Here is a 26,693-nt window from a genome sequence, read left to right as displayed (position 1 = left end):
TGGCTGAAACTAGTTAAAGAGCTCCCAGTTAGGCAGGTGGGTGTGCAGAACAGGAGCTACTGAGCAGTATACACCAGATCAGGCACAAGGAAGGAAGCCCTGAGGTAAGGGTGAAGTGGAGCCTGAGGAAGTGGGGGTGCTGTGGGGAAGTAGAACAGGGAATTGTATGTGTCCTGTTTCTAAAAGGTCAGATACCAAGGCTGATACTATTAGGGTCCCTGGGCTGGAGCCTAGAATAGAGGGGGGTCCTGGGCTCCCCCTTTGCTGCCCTGATTAATCACTGAGACTGGGAGACAACAGAGACTGTGCAAGGGAGGGTAGCTTTGCCTCCCCTCCCTCGCTGGCTTACGATGAAAATGGCTCAGTGGGCTGTGACCCTTGTCCCTAGAGAGAAGGGCTACGTGGAGGGTCACAGTGAGCCTCTGAGGCTAGCAAAATCCACCAGGAAATGCAGGGCCCATGGAGACAAGGACAGAGCTTTGTCACACTGCGTTAACTTTGTAAACAACTCTCATTTCCTTTCAAATAAATCTTAATACAGGTTGTGACAGGACTGGCTACAAGTGTTGTCTTTGTTGGGAGATCTAAGAGTCAGCTGACCCAAGGAAGTGACTGGTCCTTTGCGCCTGGCAGTAACCTGAACGTTGCTGTGACTCGTGGGGTAAGGCAGGGTTCTCAACCATGAGTCTGGGGCCCCCTAGGGGGCCGTGAGCAGCTTTCAGGGGGCTGCCAAGCAAGGCCGGCATTAGACTCGCTGAGGCCCATGGCAGAAAGCTGAAGTCCCAGCGCATGGGGCTGAAGTCTGGGCCCCTGAGCCCCACCACCCAGGGCCGAAGCCGAAGCCATGTAGCTTTGTGGGGGTCTGGGGCCCCAGGAAGTCGCCCTGTTTGCTACCCCCTAACACCAGCCCTGGCTGTGATGTTATTAATATAACCTGTGACTGTGTAGTTCATTGGTACAACCACTTATATATTTGCAGCAAATGTTGTACAACGGTTGTCGTGTAAGGTGCCTATGAAAAGGTTATAATTTGCTGCTGATGATGATACTACCTGTGCGGGTGTATCATTTTTGCAGTTAAAGTTATGAATATTGGCTACGTTCTTGTACATCGATGTGTTAAGATTCTTTAGTAGCCTTAGTAAAGCATTAGATCAGCTTCTTCAGAAAGGAATTTGCAAATCAAGTGCCCAATCAAGAAACACTTAAAGGACCTTGGGGAAACTCCAATCCACATACCCTGGTGGGCCGGGCCAGTTTCTTTACCTGCCACGTCCACGGGTTGGCCGATTGCAGCTCCCACTGGCCGCGGTCTGCCGTCGCAGGCCAATGGGGGATGCAGGAAGCTGTGCAGGCTGAAGGATGTGCTGCCTGCCACTTCCCACCGCCTCCATTGGCCTGGAGTGACAAACTGTGGCTAGTGGGAGCCGCGATCGTGCAAACCTGCCAACATCGCAGGTAAACAAACCGACCCAGCCTGCCAGGGTGCTTACCCTGGTGAGCCGCGTGCCAAAGGTTGCTGATCCCTGAGCTAAAATATTTAAGAGACAAGTCAGTTGAAAATATAGTGGTGCAAGAACAAAGTAACATCGCTTCCCATTCCAGCTGCTGGAGGCTGCAATCCCTGTCCTTAACATGGTTATTGGGCTGAAATCTCCTTGGCCAGTCAGAGACAGACACGTACCTGTGTCGCTCCCCAGCTCCTGTCGCAGCGTCTCTAGGGGAAGGAGAAGATGGGAGAGGTGAGAATTCAGGCCCTCACATTCATGGAGAAACCCCCATTGCTTATTAATGGAACTGCTGTTAACGACGAGATGGTGACAGAGATCACAGGCCGATAACGCAGCCGCTGCAGACAGAGCCAGCCCCACAGGGCTGCTCCATGGGGAAGGGCGACTCGCTGAGCTGGGCTGCTCCATGGAGCCCAGGATCAGTGACATCACTAGAGTCCCCGACTCCTTCCCAGGGTCAGGGTCGCTCTAACCAGAGGAGATGCCACCCCCAGACTCCAACTCACCTTTGAATCCCAGCAGCACCTCCTGCAGCATGGCACTTTGCAGAGAGAAATCGCTGAGTCTCTTCTCCAGCTCCGCAAACGACGGCTCTGGCTTCCGAAACATCCCGTCCTCCCTGCTGGGGAAAGGAGGGGTGAGAAATAGGCCTGAGCCCCACACCCTGAGCCCAGCAACCCCCAAACTTCACGAAACCTGGATCTGAGCTTTGTAGCCTGAGATAGTCAATGTCAGGGTGAGTCACCTCAGCCCTGTGCTCCCAGAGAGACGGGAAGTGGGGAGACACTAGAGCAAGGAACGGAGACATTGTTCAGGGGCTTTCTCAGGGACGCTCTGGTTCTGTGGGGGGGCAGAGCCACCCCCTACGCTGGTTTACTGCAGGAACAAGGGGCACCAGCACGGGGATTATGTGGAAAGGGAGGAAACACAGACCAAAGAGTGGGCTGGTCCTACATGCTGACAGTGGCCACAGACAGAGCCCAGGGCTCCAGCAGGGAATGAACGTGGGCCCTTTAATGCCAAAACCCCCGAACCCTTCAGCTGAAACAGTAACCCTGGGGTGTCCAGCTCCTTTGGCAGAGAGGGCCACACTGCCCTGTCCGTTACGGCCAGTGGCCAGGGCATCGGGTTAGGACTCTGTGCCCTGCTCCATTCACAGCAGAACACCCACTGCTCTCCATCGGATACCCACGTACGAAGAACAAGGGGGGAATCTGCCCTTCGTATGGGAAATAAAATTTTAGTTCTTAGTATTTTGCCAAGTCTTTGTCTGTCACACTCAGTGTCACTCAGGAGGAAAACAGCCCCTTCCCGGACACCCCTGTAGGGCCCTGCTGGTTCTTCCCTGTGTTTCCCTGCCTTTCCCACCCTCCTTTCTCCATTTCTCTCTCGCTTCCTTGTCCTTGTGTCTCTCCTCTGTTCTTCCCTCCCTACAGCAACCCCCTATTCCCACCCCACAAAGGCTTCACTCCCGCCCTCTCCCCGTTCCACCTGCTTGAGTGATCAGCCAGGGAACGTTTAATGTTCACATCAAAGTGCTGCCATTTCAGTTGACACCCCGCTGACATTAACAGGGGACAGGAGAGTTCACGCTCTCAGAGCTACGGCTTCAGGCTGCTGGCAGCCCCAGCAAGGCAACCCTGTCTCCGTTTACACTGGGGACGTGCTGAGGGCTGGCAACTCACTTTAACAAAGGCGAAAGCTGAGATTCTGCACCCTCTGAGTACGTGACGTGGCCACGTCAGTCCAGGAGACAGGCCTGGTCTGTCCCATTGGCCCTGGGTCTAGCAGCCCTGCTGTGACCTCATGAGCGACCAGACAGTAACTGGCTCGTCTCCTACCCGAGTCAGCCACTAGGGGAGACAGAATCACACGCTCCCAGGGCAGGGGGCAGCTTCCTATTCAGTGCAGTTATCAAACCTAGCGGCCCATGAGAGGGAGCGAAATGGAGCCCAGGACTTACCTGCCCCCAGTGCTCCCAGCACCCTAAAAAGGAGAGAAAGAGGAGGCCGTTAGGGGGAGTGTCCCTGGGCGGGGAGGCCTCCTGCTCTGCAGGGGTCACCACTGAGGCCTCGGGCAGTAGGGGAATTTCAGGTTTACATTCCCAGAGCAGCTGCCCCCCTACCAGCCCCAGCAAACCCTGCGGGCAGGTCCCACTGTGGAAATCTTCTCCCCGGGCACTTTACAGGCAGAAGATATTTCTCTGCATTGAGAATCAAATTCCCCCCAGGGCTGAGAGACCCAGAAGGCCCCTGGCCCCACTAAACCCATTAACCTGCAGTGACAGGGGCCTTGGGCCTGGCTCGGGACCTCAGCATGGTGGGGGAGGGGATTTCACCCTCCAAGTGCAAATGCAGAGAGACATTTCCAGGAGAGAAGGTCTTGGGGCTGCAGCATCCAGGGCCCCCAGGGCCCATCCCTGGCGCCGCTGCCAGACTCACTGGGTGACCTTGGGCAGGGCTCTGCCCCTCCCTCTGCCTCACTTTCCCCATTTGTCCCATAGGGATAATGCCCCTGACCCCACTCTGTAAAGGGCTTTGGGGTCTAGGGCTCAGAAGCGCCCAGAGAAACGCTGCATATGATCATTGCAATGACAGCCTGACCTGCAGGGGTTGGCTCAGCGGCTGCTGCCCCTTCTCTCCTCCCCTCTCGCTGAGCAGGGAAATCTGCCAGGACAGGCTGCAGACGCCCTCATCCCTTCTCTGGACAATGGCTCTCTCTAGCTCCTCCAGCCGGGCCAGCAGCCGCTGCTCCTGCTCCTCCAGAAACCCTCGCAGCTCCTGCCACTCCCAGACGATCTTCTGCCTTTCGGCTGCTGTCTGTTTCTGCAACAAGGAGAGGGCGGCTCAGTAACAGGGGAACATAGAACATAAGAATGGCCAGACTGGATCAGACCAAAGGCCCATCTAGCCCGGTATCCTGTCTTCTGACAGTGGCCAATGCCAGGTGCCCCAGAGGGAATAAACAGAACAGGGCATCAAGTGATTTCATCCCCTGTTGCCCATTCCCAGATTCTGGCAAACAGAGGCTAGGGACACCATCCCACTCATCCTGGCTAATAGCCACTGATGGACCTGTCCTCCATGCACTTCTCTAGTTCTTTTTAGAGCCCTGTTAGTGTCTTGGCCTTCACAACATCCCCTGGCAAGGGGTTCCACAGGTTGACTGTCCGTTGTGTGAAGAAATACTTCCTTTTATTTGTTTTAAACCTGCTGCCTGTTCATTTCACTGGGTTACCCCTAGTTCTTGTGTTATGAGGAGGAAATAACACTTCCTTATTTACTTTCGCCACACAAGTCATGATTTTATAGACCTCTACCATATCCCCCCTTAGTCGTCTCTTCTCCAAGGTGAACAGTCTCAGGCTTTGTCTACACTGGCACTTCTCTCCTGCCAACAAAGAGCAGCTACACTGCGCGCCTGGCAGCAGAACGGCTATAGCGGCACAGTCGTGTGGCTAAAAGCTGCGGCGTGTAGCCATAGCCTCAGTCTTATTAATCTCGCCTCATGCGGAAGCTGTTCCATATCCTTCATCATTTTTGCTGACCTTCCCTGAACCTTTTCAAATTCCAATATATCTTTTTTGAGATGGGGCGACCAGATCTGTATACAGTATTCAAGATGTGGACATACCATGGATTTATATAGAGGCAATAGGATATTTTCTGTTTTACTCTCTATCCCTTTCCTAATGATTCCCAATATTCTGTTTGCTTTTTTGACTGCTGCTGCAGATTCAGTGGATGTTTCCAGAGAACTAGCCACAGTGACTCCAAAATCTCTTTCTTGAGCGGTAACAGCTAATTTAGACCTCATCATTTTCTGTGCATTTGATATTATCTTTTCCAATATGCACTATTTTGCATTTATCAACATTGAAATTCATCTGCTCCATAACAGGAGAAAATCATAAATGCACGTGGGGGCGGGTGGCAGAGTTATTTACCAGAACACAAGAGCTCTTGCAGTGGGGGATGGGAAGTTCATTTATCCCGGGAAGGGAGAAGGGATCAGGACCGGGGTGAGCTGTACATCACCTACAGGAGGGACACTTCTCCCCAAAACCTCATCAACGTGCACTGAGCCAAATCCTCCACCTCTGCAGCCCACATTTCATCTCCTTCCTCCCCATCCCCCCAGGAGCTAGAAAGGATCCCTGGTCACTGTGACATCCAGACAGCCCGTGGGCAGGGGCTCTGGGCTAACTCTCCTGCCCAGCAGCCTCCTGCGTCCTAAGGGCATCATGTTACCCCCGTGTCTGACCCTGCAGGCTCCCTGGGCTCCAGCGGGGATGGGTCCCTGGCTGAGGCGGGCAGGGTGGGCCCTGCACTCACCAGGTCATTCTTATGCCAGGCAAACCTAAGTGGCAGGGAGCTCTGGGCACCTACCAGCAGCTCCTCGCTCTGCCGCTCCTCCTCGGCTTTGGCTGCTTCTCTCTCTTTTCCCAGAGGGGCCAGATGCTTTTGTGGTGCCTCCTGGAAGAAGCAGGGGAGGGAGGGTTAGAAACTGCTGCAAACCTCCCAGCTGCCAGATTTTAGGGCCTGTCCTGCCCTGCAGACACCTGTGCAGGGTCTCTGGGACTCAGACTGAGAGGAGATGGTGAAACAGGGAGCAGCTTTTCCAGAGGAAACGCAGGGCCCCAGGCTGCAGGGACAGGGGTGCAGCCCAACCCCAGCTCCCGGGCCTCACCCACATCCCAAGCAGCCAACTTCAGACAGTCCCCACTTGCCCCAGCGCCAGCCCCCAAAGCTCCGCAGGGCCAGATCTGAACATGGAGCCCCCAAACATCCCCAGCCCTGACCCCAGCGCACCCCAAACTCCCAGCTCCCCAGCCCCAGTCGCTCTCCCCATCCCTGACCCCAGCACACTCCCAGCTCCCCACAGCCCCATCCCCAGCTGCTCCCCAGCCCTGACCCCCAGGGCATTCCCAGCTCCCCATCCCCAGCCCTGACCCCAGCACACCCCAAACTCCCAGCTCCCCAGCCCCCATTCCCGGCCGCTACCCCTCCAGCCCTGACCCCCAAACTCCCAGCTCCCCAACCCCAACCGCTCCCCACAGCCCTGACCCCAGCGCACTCCCAGCTCCCCACAGCCCCATCCAGAGCCGCTCCCCGCCAGGCTCTGACACCCCAGATCCGACCCCCCGGGCCCAGCCTGGGCTCCGAGCTCTGAGCCGAGCCGCGCTCCGGCCCCTCCTGCAGCTCCCGGCCCAGCCGCTCCCGGGCTCCGTCGCCCCGGCCCCGTCCGAGACACTCGCCCCCCGCAGCCCCGGGCAGCCCCGCTCCGGCCGCGGGAGCTCCGGGACCCCGGGGCGAACCAGGCAGCCAGGCCCGCCCCGGCGGCAGCGTGTCCGCCCCACGCGTGTCCCCGCCCCCGCGCTGCCCCGGCCTCACCGCGCTGCCCCGCGGGCTGCAGGGCTGGAGCAGCCCCCGCGCCGCGCTCCCGGCCCCGGCCATGGCCCCGCTGCTGCACAAAGGGGCGGGGGCCGGGGAGGGCAGGAAGGGGCGGCTCCTCCCCGGGCCTGGCCCCGCCCCCGGGCCCCACGCAGGGGGGTGGGACACGCGGGGACCCGCCTCAGCCCGGAGGGGGGCGGGGCTCCCCAGAGGAAAAACGGGGGCGGGGCTGGTGCTGCTGAACCATCAGACTCCGGAGCCCCCGGCTGAGAATGCAGCGAGCACGTGTCCGTTCAGCGCTGGAGGTGGGACCCAGCACGTGTCAATCACCTGCCTCTAAAGCGTCTAAATCCCCTGGGCACAGCTCGCCAGGGCACAGCTTGGGAGCTGCGCTGGGAATAGATCCAGCAGGAAATCCCTTCCCCCCCTCTGCTAGCTTGTGTCTTGTTACAGCCCTGGAGATAATCCCGCTGCCTGCACGTGTTCTGCAGAGAACAGAGGGGCAAATTCTCTCCCTGTTCCCCCTTCCACAGCCATTAAAAGACGGAATAAACCCCCAGCAGCGCCGTGCCCCACAGAGTCCCCCTGTGTAAGGAGAGAGATGTTCAGTGACGGGGGCTCCAGCTCAGCGTCACCAGGTTTATATAACTTTTGGTGATGCCCAGAACTGGTCCAAGTCTTGCCCATCCTTCCTCACCCCCCCCCCACGCTGTGGGAGGGAGTTTGGGTACATGAGGTGCAGGCTCTGGGCTGGGCAGGGGGTTGGGGTGCAGGGGAGGTGGGGGGTGGACCCTGGAAGGGAGTTTGGATGTGGGCTCTGGGCTGGGGCAGGGAGTTGGGGGGCAGTGGTGGGCTCTGGGAGGGAGTTTGGGTGTGGGCGGGGTGTGGGATCTGGGCTGTGGCAGAGGGTTAGGGTGTGGCACCTATCTTGGGCAGCTCCCGAAAGTGACCCACACCCCCCATCTGGCAGCAACTCCTACATGGAGGAGGCCCGGGGGGCGTGGGTCTCCTGGCACCACTGCCCGCTGGCACCACCCCTGCAGCTCCCATTGCCGCAGTTCCAATGGCAGAGTTGGCACTTGGGGTGCGGGCAGCGTGCGAGAGACACACCCCACGGGGGCTGCAGGGATGTGCCAGATGCTTCTGGGAGTGGTGCGCCGTGCGGAGCGAGGGTGGGCAGGAATCCACTTTAGTCCGGCTGTGCTGCCGGTAGTGGTGGCAGGAGCCCCCGGGTCCTTTCAAATCACCCGGGGCCAGCTGCTCAGGCTTTCTGACTTTCTGATGGGGAAGCAAAGGGAAGGCACATGTGTCCCTCATGAGCAGTTCTGGGGAGTCTTTTTGGGGCTCCTGAAGCAGGCAGCAGAGAGGTGCAGCCCCACCACCAAGTCTGTTTCACTGGAGGAGAGTGGGGGCTGCAGGGTGATCTCCCACCTCCGTGCATCCAGCAGCCTGTGCTCCCCCCTGCAGTGCTGGAGCCTCCACATTTATTTATTGACAAATAAAATTTGCAGAATTTTAAAATATTGTGCACAGAATTTTTTTGGTGCAGAATCTCCTCAGGAGTGAGACTGACTCAGGGAACCTCCTTGGATTGTCACTGCTTGGTGAACCACTCAGCCACCACACCAATGCACAGAGTGCCCAGCCCCACTGCTATGTGGGGCTGGGGGCTGGGGTCGGGTCATACACATTCACACTGTGCGCTCCCCCCGCTACAAACCGCTGCTGATTTCCCAGTTAGGACATTAGCTGTTACCGATAAGGTTTGTCTGTGTTGTTTTTTTTTATCGCATTGTTAGGTGTAAGAAGTATAAACTGTTCAATAGGTTCCATTAGTTGGTTAATAAGATGTTTATGAAGTAAATCACTGGCTTTAAAATAAGATCCAATCTGGAGCATATGAACTATTGACCCCTGGACTCCATCTCTGAGAGGGGACTTGTTTACCATCAGGACACAGGCTCAATCCAGTCCAAACTGGTTTTTCCACAAAACCAGCCCTCAGCGTTCCATCTCCTCAGCACTTTTCCCGCCACAGAAGTGATATAAGGACGTGCTCAGCGCCTGCGCGGGGCCGTTCCCCCCCAGCGACGGCCCCTCCACGGTCGGGTCTTCCCAGTGCTCCCGAGCCGGAGAGCGACGAGCCCCCTTGGTCCCGCCGTGAGACTGAGGAACAGGAGGCCTGTCACCCCCATTCCTGCCGTCCTGCATCCCTGGTGTCCAGCCTCCCACGGAGCCCCCCGGGGAGTGAGAGACCCCGGGGGGGGGCACTGGGGCTGGGCAGGAAAGTGACTCTGCCCCGGGGAACCTGGGAGAAGCCTCAGAGCTGCCTCAGCCCCAGTGGGATTTGGGGGGCAGAGACTGGGGCCTGGGGGGGATCCCCTGTGGTGTGGGGAGATGGGGGTGTCAGGCAGGGAGGAGAAGCTGGAGTTGTAGGGGGGGGAAGGTCAGTGGGACGCGGGGGGGGGGTGAACTGTCTCTGTGCAGCCAGGAAATTCCCCGGGGGGGGGGAGTGGCGGGCGGGTGAAGGGGGGAGGGGGGTTAATTGGATCCTGTCCCTGTTTGTGCCACTTGCCTCTCGCCCCCGATACAAATTCTCTCTAGTTCTGCCCCTTTCTTGCTCAGTGTCTCACACGGGGCTATAAAATCTGGGGCGATTCGCCCCTTTCCCCTCCAATGATCAGCTCTCCCATCTCCCCCGATTTCCCCCGTTCTCCCCATGAGTCTCAAGCGTCAGTTAAAAATCTTCTCTAGTGAGGGGCATTTTCCCACCCATTTTATCTGCAGTGATTTGTCCTTGTGTAGGTGGGAAATTGTTGCCCTGAGTTCTTCTCCATCCTGGAGGTTGCAGGGGGTGAAATTGCCCAGAGATCATCTTTCCCGTCTCCTTTGTGAATCATTTGTTCCCTCTTTTACCTCTGTTAAAATGTTTGCCGAAGAAAGAGACCAGCCACATCTTTAATACCCATCAAAGCCAGAGGCCTCCCCCTGTTTGGGGATCAGTGATTCCCAGCTGGTAACGGGAGAGTTGGCTGGACCCTTTTCTTTTCTCCAGCTGGCACGGGATGAGGAGGTCACTCTGAATGCAATGTGGGTCCAGAAGTATCCCAAACCCCATGACAAATGGCCTCTGTGAGGGGTTGATTCCCCCTGTGCTAAGATGCAGCCACCTCTGGGGTGGATCCAGGGTGGCCATTATTTGCTAGTGACAGGCCATGGAAATTTCTTACCTATTTTGTCCCTCCAGGCCTTCCATTCTCCTGTTCAAGAGACATCCCCCAGGGCTCCCTCTGCCTGTGTGACTGGCCAGCAGGGGGCGGTGGTCACTTTCTATCCACTTCTCAGGCACTGTGAGGTAACAGTGTTGCTGGTTGGGGGTGGGGCTGTGTGGGGAGATAGCAGCTGAAGGGGGATTGTGGTGGGGGGCGGCCTCTGGGGGGCTGGGCAGGGGGTACCCTAGTGAGGTTGGTGGGTTCTGGAGATTTGGGGATTCAGGGGGTGGTTGTGATGTGCCCAGCCCTGAGGCTGTGGGTCCTGGAGGTGGGTATCGCTGGGGGCCTGGGGGCTGCAGAACAGCCGGGGTGGGCGTCTCTTGGGGAGGCGGGACAGGGGGTTAGAGGGAGCCTGGTGCTGTGCCAGGGGCTCTGTCTGGGCTTCCCCCGCAGACTCCTGGGATCGCTGCCGTGCCCAGTGCACAGAGTGTGTGTGGGAGAATCCCCGGCGCTAGGCCAGGGGGTGCCCCTGTAAAGCACCAGGGGATCCCGCAGGGGGGAGGAGGGGGTGCCAGGCAAAGGGCAGGCAGATCCTGCTGGAGGGCGGGGAGGGGGGGATCCTAGGCAGGCAGTGAGGGACAGAGTTCCCAGTGGGGGTCCCTTTTGGGGGGTCTCTGGCTGTTGGGGTCTCTTGGTGGGGGGAACCCTTTGGGATTCCCAACCTGTCAATGAAGATCTGGTGGGGGTTCTCTGGCCGGTGGGGCTCTGAGGGGTATCTGAGGTCCCTGGCCAGGGACTCTGGCGGCTGGGTCCCAGGGAATATCTGGGGAGGGGGGGCTGGGGCTCTGCGGGCTGCTCCTAACCTCGCTTCTTCTCCCTGATTAGCTTATGCCAGAATCCTGGCTCCAAGCACTGCCCGACATTCCCTGGCCAGGCCCAGTCACTGTGATAACTTTCTAGCCACTTATCAGACACTGTGAGGTGAAATCACAGATTTTTGCTCTGCTCCCCTCTTGAAAACTGCAGGAACTTCCAGTTCCATGGTCCTAGATTGTCCAGTCCTTGTCCTGGATCTGGGGGTGAGGGAGGAGGGAAGGGAGTCAGCGCTGCCACACAATGGTCTCTTCCACAGCATTCTGGACTCATTCTTTCTGAACTCTGGTTTCATTGAGACCATTGTTAATCCAGAGTCACTGTATGGAAAGACAAGGAGTGACTCCGGATCGACAGTGGGGCAAATGAGATCAGCAAGTCTCCTGTGAGGAGGGGCTCTCATTAGCTGCTCTCCCAGAGAGCTAAAGGAGGGAAGCTGCTCAAACGCTCTGTCCCTCTCTGCTCAGGATATTGGGGTTCAGCTTCCTGGGTCAGACGCTGCAGCCTCCATTGTGATCTTAGCAGCTGCTGCTCCCCCAGCAGGGTTCTGTGCTGGGAAGTGACCTTAATTAAAGCTGCTTCTCTGCCTGGCCCAGGGGATGACTTTCTCCAGCTGGTCCTAGCCCCCTAGGGCAGCCCTGGGCCCTGTTAATACTAAATTCTGAGCCAGAGTCTCCAGGTAACTGAAAGACCTCAGGAAAGTGCTGGGGACTGGCAAGAAAGTGACTCTGCACAAACAGCCCCTCCTCATTTCTCCTCCCAGTAGCAATTGCTAGGAGAAAATCCAGCCATGGGAGAGCAAAGCCCCCAGGAATGGGACTGTCCCAGCCAGAGGGGCAGGGAGAGAGGACGGAAGGAGAGACTGAAAGGGGCAGCGGTAGAAATGAGGGGGGAGAGATTTCCAGCTCTCTAGTCCGCCCAGACACATGTATTGCTGCATCTCTGGGCAGAACCACTTTCCAGTGGACAAAACAAGGATCAGACAGAGGAAAAGCCAGTTCCTGACTCCATATTCCCCCTGCTGGGGTGTGGCTGACGTGGGGTCAGTGTCCGAGGGAATCCCCCACAGTGACTCCTTTGGTTTCTAGCCTTGTGTTCAGAGACTTTGTTAGGGGGTGAGGGGAGGGAGAAGGGAGGTTAAAAATGTGTCTGGGCTTAGCCTGGCAGGAGGGGCCAGATCTACATTGTAATAAACAGATTGAGCATTTCCCAGCATGGCAGGATCTAGGGTGTCTATCTGCAGGGAAAGGGCCTGGGGGAATTCTGATGTGAAATTAACTAAAACTGGTTCTGAAACGCCCACAACTGCCCTTCTCCCCCAGACAGGCTGCAGAATGACGTCCATGTTTTGCTCCAGCTCATCCCAGCCTGGCGTGGGACAGGGAAGAGAAATGGCTGCAGTGGAGCCAACTCAGGTAGAGATTATCGGGAGGTTGCTGGTGGGTTCCTGCTGGAGGAGAGGGACAGCAAATACACCGGAGATGGCAAGGTTTGCACAGTCTGGTTTGGAGGTTGGAGCGGGGCAGGAAATGCACAGGGTGGGGAAAGCAGGAGGCCAGGGTGTGGCAAATCCGCTGGGAGTTATTTAATAAGTGGCCTAGATTCTAGGAACAGACCCAGGAGGTTGGGAGGTGGAAATGCCCTGATTTGTGAAGAAAGAAAATAGCCCACCTACATGGAGCTGGTAAAACTGACCAGACTCATAGTGCTGGAGCCTGAGCTCACTAACCAGCGGCTGCTGTGAGATATGAAGGGGGCACCCATGAGTCAGGCTTATTGGAGCTGCCTCTCCCTTCATATCCTGCTCCTCACAATGAGGAGGTTATTGGGCTTCCTACCAGGGAGCTCTCCCTGGACCCTACTAGGTGCTCCAACTCCTGAATCAGTCAGTGGCTAGTAGGTGTGTGATGGATCTGCTGGGAGAGACAAGGGGCTCTCTCTTCGTCCCCTCACCCTGGTATTTGCTGGATACGCTGAGCGGGGTGGAGCTGGTAAAACTGACCAGACTCATAGTGCTGGAGCCTGAGCTCACTAACCAGCGGCTGCTGTGAGATATGAAGGGGGCACCCATGAGTCAGGCTTATTGGAGCTGCCTCTCCCTTCATATCCTGCTCCTCACAATGAGGAGGTTATTGGGCTTCCTACCAGGGAGCTCTCCCTGGACCCTACTAGGTGCTCCAACTCCTGAATCAGTCAGTGGCTAGTAGGTGTGTGATGGATCTGCTGGGAGAGACAAGGGGCTCTCTCTTCGTCCCCTCACCCTGGTATTTGCTGGATACGCTGAGCGGGGTGGGGGTGGGACTCTGTTGAGTGGGCTTCACCCAGAGCTTCCATTTGATTGGCTGCTCTCTGCCACAAATAGTGGGGCTGTGAGTGGGGAAAGAGGTCCTGAGTGTTGGACTCTTGCTCTTTCAGGGGCCAGTGACCTTCGAGGAGGTGGCTGTGCATTTCACCAGGGAAGAGTGGGCTCTGCTGGACCCCGCTCAGAGAGCCCTCTACTGGGATATCATGGAGGAGAACTATGAGACTGTGACCTCGCTGGGTAAGGGTTCCTGTCCCCTCGGTTCTTGGAAGGGGAAATGAAGAGTTAAGGTTCACGCCAGCCCCACAATGCCACCTCTACTCTGTCCTGTTTCTGCATCACCCCAATATGCCAGTGACACACACACTACCAGAGACCCTCCCATGCTGCAGAACACTTCGGGAACACAGCAGAGGAGCAATATCACACAGTGTCAAATAGCTCCTCTTTACTCAAGTAAAACTGGGGGTTAGGTCCAGCATAACGAACAGAAGCTTCCTACCTCCGGCCTTCTCTCAAACCCTGAGCCTTCTCTACCCAAACCAGAATGTGCTTGGAGTGTAACAAGCAGGCAGCTGGAGTCAGAGCTGCTGGTCCAGGGTTACTTATCACACAAACACTCTGTGCGTCCTTGAATGCTGGCTGAGGGTATCCATACAGGGGATCTCCAGCAGCAGAACACTGAATCTCACCCAGGATTACAGATGACACAACTCCTCACTGCTCTGGATTGCACCCCAGCATGTGAAAATGGCCTAGGTTGGTAGTGACATTTCTTGAGACATGCAGAGTCTTGCTCCCATATCACCAGGTGTAATAACAATAACAGGAAAGGCCGAATATGGAAAACTGATTGTTCAGCTTGCTTTTGACCTGCATCATATTTTGCAATATATTCCAAATAAGGAAATTAACGCGCAACGTATGTGTCATTGTTTGGGGTTTTAAGCTTTAAAAGGCTTGTGTGATTTTTAGCTCGGGGACAGTATTCCAATAGCTGTTGCCCCCTGCACACTTTTAACCAAGAAAAGAGCCTCAGGCTGAGCTGATTCAAAATCAATCGTGTGGTCGTTTTCCACAACAACTTCAAGAGGTCCCTGTGATGGAATATAAATGTCTTCTTCACACCTTCCCCTTGCAGGAGAATGGCTGTTTGACCAGCTGTTTGCCTTGCTGTCTCTGAGGAACTGCTCTGTGGGTGTTCCCCAGAATTGTAACTTTTTCAGTAATATCATACTCTAAAATCTCATAAATTTACATACAGTGTTACTACACGTTTTAACAGGAGGGTAATATTCAGTAGGTTATGCATTTTCAAATGATACCTCACAAGCCATACTGCGTACAAAATTGATCATAATTTTCTAGTGAACACAGGGGTATAGACTGACACTGTCTGTGTGTGTGTTCCCAGCAGATATGTGGGTATTTCAATCCCTCATAAGCACAGTGTTTGGCATCTTCAAGGACCTGGGGAACTGGTCCTGGGAATTCACTGGTTTACCAAGTGTGACGCTGTATGGAATTGTGAGACACTTTGGTATTAATAATAAAAATAATAATATAATCTGATAAATTTGCAATGAATTGTGCTAGATATGCCATGCCAAGTTTCAGTGAAAATGTTATGATTTGCCAAGTATGATAATTTTGTTTCTACGTTTGTATCACCTTTGTATTGTGAGTTATAGATATGTAGGGTATATCTGTATTTCAAGACTTGTGCAGTGTTTCTGGGTGACACCCCCAGACATATTGGCATCAACACTGCCTAGCCTGTTTGATGGCCCATTGAGGGTCATCAGCTGTACAATGAGCCCATGGAAAGGACCAAGGGGATACACCTATTGAGTCAGCAAGACATGCTGGGGTATGCCTGTGTAATGAGAACTTCAAGGCTTTTCCATGCCACGTGCTGTGAAGCTTGTGTTTGGGACACAGGAAGTACAGGCCACATGGCAAAAGGAATGTAAAGGGCAGCTGCATCATCTCCATTTTGTCTTCAATCCCCCTTCCTACCTCTGGAGCAACTTCTCTACAAACTGAACCCTGGAACAAAGGACTGAATGACCCATCCAAGCTATGGATGTGTTCCAGATGGACTTTCAAGCCAGCAACTCACCAATACTGCTAAGAACCTGATATATCCATTTTGGAATGTATCTGACTGCTTTCCCATTTAACTTCTTTCTTTCTTTCTTTCGTTTAAACCTTTAGTTTAGATGCTAAAGGATTGTCTGGAAGGATGGAATTTTGGGTAATATCCAAACCTGTACTGACCTGGTGATGTGGCTGAGCCTTTGGGGTCAGAAGAACACTTTGTTTATGTGAGCAGAGTTTTTAAATAACCTCTCACTGTACTGGACCTCGCTGCTGATTGGGAGTCAGAGATCTGGGATGCAATAAAGGGGGCTGTGTGATTTCTTTTTTCAGCTTCTCGATAACCCTAGTGGGGGATCAGAAGCACAGTTGGTGACTGGTCGTTGAGTTTAACTTCAGTGTTAACCAGCAGTTTTGGGAGCATCTGCTCTCCCTTTTTCAGCCTTTCCTAACTTTGGCATTTTCAGTGAGAACTGCCCCTGCCGCACCAGGTCACACTAAGCACTGAAGTTAAATTAATAGAATGTTTTTTTAGACCAAGTCTTATGAAATCAACTGAACTCCTTTGTTTTCTTTCATCTGAGCAGGGTTTCTAGTTTTCCAACTTGATGTGATCTCCCAGCTGAAACAAGGGGAAGAGCCATGGGTCCCACACCTCCAGCGGTCAGAGGAAAGAGAGATCCTGAGATCTTCCTGCACAGGTGAGGAAACATTAAACCACCTCAGAATCTGTAAGTGCCTGAAGGAAACATCTGGGATGCCCTACAAAGCCCTTGGGAGGTCTCTCAGTTCATTATTATCCCTAGCAGGGGTCGTATCCTCAGGGTAAATATAGTTCATGGCTTCCTATAGATCCTAGCAGACACCAGGCAGTAGCTTCCTCCCTTCCCCCTGCGTATTTGGATGGGATGTGAAGGCTGAATTCATCCCCCTCCTCTCTCTCCTACTTGGGGAAGAGTTTGGGAGTTCAGCTCCTGATTTTTATTTGACCTGTCTTCAGCACTTGTTTTTGTTTGGTCTTCCCCTTTCCATCCCTGTTTGAGGTTTCTGTCTCTATCACAGCAGGTGATGCAATGGCATGTGAGAAAGAGGAGCAGAATTCTCAGCCTGGAAATGTTGAGCCAGTGGGTAAAAACAGAGCATTATCTCAAAGATCGAAAAGGAATGTGTCCAGGAGTCATAAGCAGGAAAAATCCTGGGAGATTCAGCACAGAACAAAAACACATCAAGGAAACCAGCCAGGGAAGAAAGTGGATAAATTTATTTCCTGTTGGGGAACTCAGAAGCTCCTCATGGAAACCACAACACAGCAGGATATCCTCAGGTGAAAGAGAAAAATACATGCAGTGATTGTTGTAAAACCTTCTCTCAGATCTAAGCCCTTTCTGTACATCAGAGAATCCACACAGGGGACAGGCCCTATGAATGCACTGAGTGTGGGAAAACCTTCAATCGCAGTTCGCACCTTATTAGTGATCAAACAATCCACAGAGGAGAGAGGCCCTATGAATGCCATGAGTGTGGGAAATGCTTCACTAGCAGCTCAAACCTTTCTCAACATCAGAGAATCCACACAGAGGAGAGGCCCTTTGAATGCAGTGAGTGTGGGAAAAGCTTCACTAGCAGCACGACCGTTCTAAACATCGGAGAATCCACACAGGGGACCGGCCCTATGAATGCACTGAGTGTGGGAAAACCTTCAATCGCAGTTCGCACCTTATTAGTGATCAAACAATCCACAGAGGAGAGAGGCCCTATGAATGCCATGAGTGTGGGAAATGCTTCACTAGCAGCTCAAACCTTTCTCAACATCAGAGAATCCACACAGAGGAGAGGCCCTTTGAATGCAGTGAGTGTGGGAAATGCTTCACTAGCAGCTCGGCCCTTTCTGTTCATCAGAGAATCCACACAGGGGAGAGGCCCTTTGAATGCCGTGAGTGTGGGAAAAGCTTCACTAGCAGCTCAGACCTTTCTCAACATCAGAGAATCCACACAGGGGAGAGACCCTTTGAATGCCGTGAGTGTGGGAAAACCTTCAATCGCAGTTCGCATCAAACAATCCACGAGGAGAGAGGCCCTGTGAATGCAGTGTGTGGGAAATGCTTCACTAGCAGCTCAAACCTTAGATTTAATTTACCCTGGCTCCTCAACTGTGGCTACAGCTCTAGTACCCATCAATCCAAAGACTGAGAGAAATGGAGAGTTCCAACCATTGTCCTTTTAGTATCTTATTGTTCCTCTCTCTGTTTTTTGTGCTGGCCTTTCTATTCTATCATTTTCTGCCTTTGTTTAGTTGGTAACAGTTGGTTTCCATCACTCACGTTTGTTTGTTTAAATCTCTATCTGTTGTGAAATAAATTTTTTGCTTGTTCGATAACTGGACTCAGGTGCTGTGTGAAATACAGTAGCAATGGTCCACAGTAAAACTAGTAACCTGGGATACTTGGGGAAGAGAGGATCTGGGATTTCACCGAGTATCTGGTGATCCGGGCTGGACCCCAGAGGGGGACACATTGAAGGAACTCAAGGGTTAAGGTGGCTGCTGTAGCTCAGAGGAGGGTCCTTGAGTTCCAGCTGGCTGGTGAGTTTGGTCACTAACATCCAGCTGCCAAATGCAAAACTCCCTCTTCCTTGTGGCAGGTGGCAACAAGGAGACTCACAGCCCTCAGCACCCTGAGAAGGGTCACAATGTGTCTCTGTGTTGATCCACCTGTCAAATCCACACAGGGAAAGCTCCCGATAGCACAAAACTCTGCCCTATGAATCATGGAACATGTGCTCTTCGCTCTGTGAAAGCATGTAAAGAATCCAAGCGCTGGAGGACAGGGTTTGGGTCCAGAGTGCCCTAGACAAATTGGAGGTTTGGGCCCAAAGAAATCTGAGGAGGTTCAACAAGGAGAAGTGCAGAGTCCTGCACTTAGGATGGAAGAATCCCAGGCACTGCCACAGATTGGGGACTGAGTGAGTGAGGGGGGATTTGATAGCAGCCTTCAAGAACCTGAAAGAGCAGCAGTGTGGGCTTTCTCCTGGCCACTTTTGCTGGGCTGGGCAGGTGTCCTGGAGGCCTTTCTAGAAGAGAATTGGCAACGGAGTTAGAAAAACCAATGTGAAAAACAGAACCTGAGGTTTAGACTCATTTATTTATAATATAAAATCTTCAATTCTAGTGTCACAGTCAATACAATTGCTTCAGCCTGATAGTTGCCCAAAGGGAAACTTAACTTCTCTCCAAAGGGAGTGGAGAGAAAGCACTTTTCAGAGTCCAAGAGAGACAAGGTGGTGAGGGTAAGAGCTTGCAGAGGACCAACCTCTGTTGGTGAAAGAGACAAGCTGTGGAGCTAACCCCACACCCTTCTTCAGTTCTGTGTAGCCTGGAAGGTCGTCTCTTCCATAACCAGCAGTTAGAACATAAGAACAGCCACACTGAGTCAGACCAGTTCATCTAGCCCACTCTCCCGAAAGTGGCCAATGCCCGGCGCCCCAGAGGACCCTTGGGACCAACATGGATACACCATCACCACAAACAAGGTTAAAAGTCAATGCACGTGGGAGAAGCATCTTGTGTTTCATTCCTTATGTCCTAGTCCCATCATGTGGCCATTTCCTTTTCTTCCTTTCTGTTAAAAGCTTTGGTGTTTTGCACAGAAACATTATTTCCCCAGGAGAGACCCAGGAGTGGGGGCTGCATTCCTGTACCAAACAGTCACTGGAAGGGGGCAGACAAAGGCCTTTAGGACGAGGCGTCCGTCACTGTCAAAAGATCATCTCCCTCCTGCAGGTCACTGGCAGCCTGAATTTGTTCCTTATCCTCCCAGAGTCTGGGGGCTGGAATCAGCACTACCCAGCCCCTCCGTACGTAGCAGGAACAAACACAAACCTGGTCTTTAAAACAAACTGTCCCCTTCCTTCTCAGGGAAGATTTTTCTGTGATTGAAGTTGAGCTTCAATTCCCCTCTCCTAGTGGCGGGGCAGGTGTGGGGCCAGCTCCCAGTGAGATCTGTTTTCACCATTGCCCCCTTTCAGTCACTCTGGGATGGTAACTCTGCTCCCAGCTGTCAGGCAGCTTCCAGCCCATCCACCCTGCTCATTAACTCTGTGGTCATATGTCACTCCCTCTGCCAGCACTCACAGCTTGCAGGAAAGCTACTCCTGCCAGATGCATTGGTGGTATAGTGGTGTGCGTAGGTGCCTTCTAAGCAATTCATCTGGGTTTGATTCCCAGCCAATGCAATAATGGCTTTTCTCTTCTGTTGTTTCCTCATCTGGAAGTGGTTTAATTTCAGTCACATTGTGTTACAATCACATTATCTATAGAACGAGACAATAAATGTGTCGAAGTCCAGCAGGTCATACAGGCTGGAGGCACACAAGGGGCTGGAATGTGTCATCTGAGAAAGACAGAACACTTGGAAACCTGCATCTCCCATCCCCTGGCCTTGCGTGTTATGATTCCAGCTGCGTGAGCTGTTTGTAGGATGTTCCGGCATGGTGGGGAAATGAAGTTTTGAGTCAGTTTTTGCTCCTGCAGGTTCCTTTGCTGTTATAATTATAATGACATGAACAAAGGGAGGCAAAATAAACATAAACCCCAAGTTGCAATACAGGTGGGGAAAGAGAAGATCACAGTTAAGCCAAACACTTCAAAATAAAAATTAATACTAAAAAAGGGGCGGGGGGAAGAGATCAGGTATGTGGAGATCCCCTTGATATTTCAATGCACATTGTTAGAATCAAAGTTCAGACTTGACACTGGAAAACCCGCAACTACCTGTCTCTCTGAACACCTGTGATGAGCAAGATGGAGTTGGGACACCTGTTCTGCTTCAATCATTTATTGTCTCTCTGTTCTCTCCTTCGCCCCCCAATTCCTCATCTCCAATGTCTCTGCCTTTCTCCTCTTGCTCCCTCTCCCCTGCCCTTTCCAGGAACTCACGCTCTACAGCATTTAGGACAAGCCAGAGCTCCCATGTTCTGCACATGAGCCTGTGTCAGAGGACGTGGGACCCCGGTCAGAACCAGTCACCGGATCAATATGTCCCTTTATGGGCGACTTCTCTGCCTGCTCTGCAATTTACATCTCCCCCCCCCCCCTGCAAACAGGGTGGGGTACAGCTCTGACTGAGAGGCCTCACAGGAGAAATTTCAGCCCCAAAGACAAATTTGTGTGAAATGCTGAGAAGTGAAGAGCCCCCTTACCCTCCCCCCAAATCCCCAGAACTCTAGTGTCACCCCCATGGCACCAGCACAGGGAACCCAGTGAGATGGGGTTACAGAATACAAGGGGGGAGGCAGCAGGGAGAGAGGTGACAGGGAATCTCTCTCTTTCCTTCTCTCTTCACTTTCTGTTCTTCTCTTTCCTTTCAGGAACTGCAGTCACAGCAGGGAGGGGTTTGTCTCTTTATCAGGGATCCCTCTGTGTCACGGAGGCTGCACAAGTCATAGATTCTGTGACTTCTGCAGTGGCCCCTGTGGCTGACTCCTTGGCTGCCCCAGCAGCTGGCCTGGGGGCAGCTTGAGCAGTGGTTCCAAGGGTGGCAGGAGCAGCCACAGCTCAGTGGCTCCTGGCACCTGTCCCAAGGTGGCCGGAGCAGGGTTGGCCTCTGGGGATCCCCTCACCTGGCAGCATCTGGAGTGGCCAGGGGCGGCTCTAGGAATTTGGCTGCCCCAAGCATGTGCCTGCGGAGGGTCCGCTGGTCCCGCGGCTCCGGTGGACCTCCCACAGGCATGACTGTGGAAGGTCCGCCGGAGTTGCCTGCCGCTCTCCCGGCAAAATGCCGCCCCACGCGCGCGCGCGCTTGGTGCGCTGGGGTATGGAGCCGGCCCTGGGAGTGGCAGTGGGTCCCCAGGGCTTCTCCCCCAGCACATGGTGCCACGGGTCCCCAGGACTCCCTGCGCCCACAGCTGGTGCCATGGACCCCCTGGGCCTCCCTCCCCAAGATTCAATGAGGGGTATTTATGGTATAAGTCATGGCCGGGTCATGGGCAATGAGCGTTTGGTTTTTGCCTGTGATCTGTCCATGACATTTACTAAAAATACCTGGGATTAAATCTTTGCCTTCCTCATTATCGATCAAATAAATCGAATCGCCTCCACCTGCAAGTGGATTTAGCCCAGGACCCTCAGAGTCAGCAGCTGTTACGCCCCCACGGAGCTCTCTGGTCAGGTGTCCTAGCGCTGGAAGCCTCCTGTTTAGATCCTAAAATAGCGTTTTTGCACCAGGGGGGCTGAAATTTTGGACTGGACTTTATAGCTCCACCGTTATTTTACTGAATTGCTTCAAAACAGCAAGTCAAGAAAGTCTCCTAAGTGCCAGGCTCTCTGCCATGGAAACAGCTGCCCCTGCTCTGCAGGAGTCTGTGCGCTCCACACAGCAACGTACACACCTGCTCCGCACTGAAGAGGGGTCAGACAGTGACAGGGTTGGTAACACAAATACTTCAGACTAGTAACTCCAGGTCCCTTCCTTTCTTTAAACCAGGATGTGCCAGTCAACTGGTAACCATGGTGTTATCTTCACCTTAAAATACCGCTCAGGACATTTTCAGTGAGCCCTGCACCCCATGCCCTGCCTGCAGCCAGCCCCTGTCTGCAGCCAGCCCTGCACCCTCTGCCCTGCCCCCACCAGCTGCATCCTCCCTACCCTGCCCGCAGCCAGCCCCACACCCCCTGCCCTGCCCGCAGCCAGCCCTGCACCCCCTGCCCTGCCTGCAGCCAGCCCCACACCCCCTGCCCACAGCCAGCCCCTGCCACACCCCCTGCCCTGTCTCCAGCTATCTCCTGCCGCACCCCCTGTGGCCCCCCCAAAGCCAGCCAGCGCCCCCACACCCCAAGCCGTGGACACCCTGCCCTGTCTCCAGCCAACTCCTGCCACACACCCCTGCCTGAAGCCAGCCAGCCTGCCCCACACACCCCTGTCTCCAGCCAGCCCTGCACGCCTTGCCCTGCCTGCAGCCAGACCCTACCTCCAGTCAGCCCCTGCCCTGCCTGCAGCCAGCCCCATGGCCACTGGTGCCCTGCACTTCCCAGGGCAGTAACCCTGCACACCTGCTTCAATGAGGGGGGCAGGGAGCAGCTGGGACCCACACATGTGCACACCCGAGGGTGACCAGACAGCAAGTGTGAAAAATCGGGACAGGGAGTGGGAGGTAATAGGATCCTAGATAAGAAAAAGACCCCAGAATTGGGACAGTCCCTATAAAATTGGGACATCTGGTCACCATAGCACACCCCCAGGACTCCTGGGTTCCATTGCTGGGTTTCCTATCGGTTCCACTACTGGTTGTTTTCCTTTTCCTGGGGGACTCTGGGCAAGTTGCTCCCCCCTCTAGGGCTCCGTCCCCAGCAGGCAAATGGGGATTTCGTACCTTCCCGCTATTGGAAAGTGCTGGGAGAATCCCCCAGCCAAAGCTGCTCTGACAGCGCTAAGCAGCATCTGACCATTCAAGGTCGGAGCACACTGCCCAAGAGGAGAAGTGTCTGGCTCTGGGGTTTCACTTCAGCCCAGTCTAGAGAGAGGGGCCCAGCCATGGGGTTTGACTCAAGAAGACCAAGTCTCCAATTTGTTAAGGGTGTTTTGAATTCCAGTCCTGTGCTCCAAAGTGCTTGGTGTCAGTTGCACATTTTAGAACGATACTCTCCACTCCATTTTCCAAATCATCATTCATACTGTTTACCCACCTCCACTAGGCCTGGAACCCTGCCAAAGAAGGAAAGAGGCTGGGTTTGGAATGATTTGTTCTTGACAAATCCATGATCCCTCGTGCTAAGAACCAAATTATCCTGTAGGTGCTGCTGTCAAACTGAGTGTTTAAGAATGTATTCCACTACCTCTCCAGCTATGGAAGTGAGGCTAGCTAGTCTGTAAGGCCCAGGGGTCTCTTTGTTCCCCTTTGAAATATAGGTCCTGTCTTGTTCATGGATGGGAAGATGTTCTTTTTCAGGGATCTCAGACGAGAACTGGGACACAACACCTGGTTTGTTAAGGCCACAAAAATGGAGGCAGGAACCTCTTCTCTCCTGCTGGCAAAGAACCCCAGGTACCTAAACATCCCTGAATCGGCTTTAAGAAAGGCAGTGGTTAAAAAGTTTGGCCCCAACCATTTCTTGTTTCCGCAGACTAGACATTTTAGCAAACTTTAGAATTCCTTGGTGCTAAACACCGTGAAGCTCTCCTTTCTCCTTCACAGAGGGCTTTATCGCCCCTTATCTCACTCAGGCTCAGGACTGCCCAGAGTTCGAGAACTGTCCCTGTTCCCATTGGACAGATGGGGAGGAGCCTGAGGTATAGAGAAGGGAAGTGACCTGTCACCAGATGGATCAGACTGAACAGGTTTCAGACCTCGAGGAGGCTCTTACCTTCTAAACAGGGACGGCTGTTTTCTAGTAAAATCACTAAAAGGGAAGGAGAAAACTCGGAAGAGGTTCCTCCTGGCGCTCACGTCCGTGAACCCGAATACTCTCTCAGTCCTCAAAGAGAGACCTGGAGAAGGAGACTTGCTGGAGCAAAGCCACAGGGGTCTCTGAGGTCTCCCTGGCCCCTCGCCCCATCCTGCCTGGCTGATGTCAGCATCTCTCTGTGAGGTCACCACCTCCCCACCACCTTGGACCAATAGGCTGAGGTCCTGCAAAAGGCCTTTGTGATGTCACTGCCACACCCCTCCCTTGCTGTGCCAATGTCCTGCCCCTGGCCAGGCACTTTGGAGGTTTGAGCTACTCCCTGTGGATCACCCCACTCAAGGAGCGTTCGTTCTAGGCAGCAAGCCGGCTAGGCTGTGTATCAGACGCTGCTCCCAAAACACTCAGTTTTTCAGAAATTAGTCAACTTTATGGCCAGAAGAGACCATTAGAGCATCTAATCTGACCCCCTGCATATCACAGGCTTCCTGTATGACACAAGAGCTACTTTTGGGGCAAACACATTCCAGAAAGGCATCTAGTCTTCATGAAATGACATCAGGAGGTGGAGAATCCACCACTTTCCTTGGTAGCTTGTTCCTGTGGTGAATCATCCTCGCTGTTGAATATTTGTGCCTTAGTTGTAATATGAATTTGTCTCTTTTCACCTTCCAGCCATTGGGTGTTGATAGGCCTTTCTCTGCTCGATTCAAGAGCCCTTTAATACCCAATCTTTTCTCTCCATTAAGGCACTTCAACACTTTAATGAAGTCACCTTTCAATCTTCTTTTGATCAGCTAAACAGGTTGAGCTCTTTCAATAGCTCACTAGAAGGCAGTTTTCTCCAGCCCTCAGAACATTTGGTGGCTCTTTGCTGCCCCAGCTCCAATTTCACATCTTTTTCAAAGGAGGACACCAAAACTGGAGGCTATTCCAGTATCAGTCTCACTGATGCTGTGTCACCTCCTGTGACGTTATTGACATAATCTGTAACCGTATAGATCACCGTTGCGACCGCTGTTCTATTTGTAGCCAATACTGTAGAAAGATTGTAGCGCTGAAGGTGGCCACGTCCCCTCTGTTTGACCGTTACCATTGCAGGAGAGAAGGTTTCAATGGAATCGAATGCCCTGGCTCAGACAAGAGACACAGGGAGGTTTTGCTGTTCATGGATCCATGCAAAGGAAATTGTGTCTCTGTGTGAAATGGAGGAGGGACATGAAATGCCCACAGGGTGGCACAATGCCCTAAGCTAAGGCAGGAGGGTGAAGGAATCGGGCTGAGGAATGACTGAACTGGACTCACCTGGGATTGAAATGACATTTGTTTGTGTCGGGCAGTGAGAAATGTGACATTAATTCAGATGCAGGGTTGAGGCTTCTTTAGCTGCTTGTAAACTTGAACTTGATTTCCCAGAAGGGAGAAAGGGAAAGTCTGGGGCGGCCTTGAGTCCCTGGCTGGGGTCTCCTGGGCAGTGGAAAACATCCCTTGTTTGGCCCTGCCAAGGGGATCGTGGAGGCTGAGACGCCCCTCGGCTTGGATCAAAGGGGGAGTTGGATGGAATTTATCACACAACCCTCCCTGCTCCCCAGAGCCCCACGGGAGAAGCTAGAGAAGGGAGTCATTCCTCCCTATGCTCCCAGAGGAGCTGCTAGCAGGGCCGTCCAGAGGTGGGGGCAAGTGGGGCAATTTGCCCCAGGCCCTGGGTCTTGCAGGGGCCCCCACAAGCAGGAGTGTAGCTAGGGGGGAACAGGGGGGCTGCCGCTCCCCCCACTGAGCACATTCCCCCAAAGTGGCGCCTTAGTAGGAATTTGGAATAAGGTGGAAAGATCTGGAATTTCCCCCCACACAGCTCCTGGGTTGGCAGGGGGTGCAGGTGGAGGGGGCAGAGCCCAGGGCTGGGGTGGTGGTGGGGGTGTCGGTGGGGAGCAGTGGGGAAAGGGCAGAGCCAAGAGCTGGGGCAGCATAGGGCATGTGGGGGAGAGCCCAGGGCTGGGCTGGCAGGGGTGCAGGTTGGGAGTGGAGAGCCCAAGGCTGGGATGGCAGGGGGTGTGGGTGGAGGGGGCAGAGCCCAGGGCTGGGGTGCCAGGGAGGTGCAGTGGGGAGCCCAGGGCTTGGGTGGGTGCAGCCAAAATTTCTTTTGCTTGGGACGGCAAAAAACCTAGAGCCGGCCCTGCCTCCACCCACCGTGAGGTAGGTAGGAGCGGATCATTATTATCCCTACTCCAAAGAGGGACAAGCTAAGGCTGAGAAAGGAGAATTGACTTGTCTGAGGTCACACAGCCAGTCAGTGGCAGAGTTGGGAATAGGACCCAAGAGCCCTGATTTTCAAACTCACCATCGGATCTTGAATTTCAGACATGGAATGACCTGAGTAAAGTGCTCTCAGATGAGCTCCAGACCAACAACAGTGCACAGGAATTATTCAGCAAGTATTTGAGGAGAACTGCAATGTTAGAGAGAATCATGAACTGCTCAGAGACCATTAATGCAGAGAAGCAGCAAAATTCATCAAACATAGAACTGGTTCTGACTTATTTCCTTGGTCTTGAAAGAGAACAAGGACCTGAGTCTCCTCCCTGTCAATAACCCCCTGCTCAGCCAATCAGGGTAGAGACTGAGGACGGGAGGCTGAGGGTTCTCACCAGAGAGCCCAAAGGATGGTCCAGGTCACTGGTGGGGATCAAATAAAATTCAGAATAAAATTCTGCCTCCTTAAGCTCGTGTTTTCCATGCCTAGAATTCAACTGTCACCAGATGGATCAGACTGAACAGGTTTCAAACCTCCAGGAGGCTCTTACCTTCTAAACAGGGACGGCTGTTTTCTAGTAAAATCACTGAAAGGGAAGGAGAAAACTCGAAAGAGGTTCCTCCTGGCGCTCACGTCCATGAACCCGAATACTCCCT

The 26,693-nt window shown here is 53.7% G+C and overlaps 1 pseudogene; it reads left to right on the top strand.

The window, feature by feature from the left end:
• LOC120381406 overlaps positions 1-17,600 on the top strand; it is an 83,811-nt pseudogene extending 66,211 nt beyond the window's left edge.
• Positions 17,601-26,693: the final 9,093 nt, after the last annotated feature.

This window comes from Mauremys reevesii, linkage group 14, assembly GCF_016161935.1.
Source record: "Mauremys reevesii isolate NIE-2019 linkage group 14, ASM1616193v1, whole genome shotgun sequence".
Classification (NCBI taxonomy): domain Eukaryota; kingdom Metazoa; phylum Chordata; order Testudines; family Geoemydidae; genus Mauremys; species Mauremys reevesii.
Note: the sequence above shows the minus strand (reverse complement) of the source record. Positions and strands in the feature narration are given on the sequence as shown.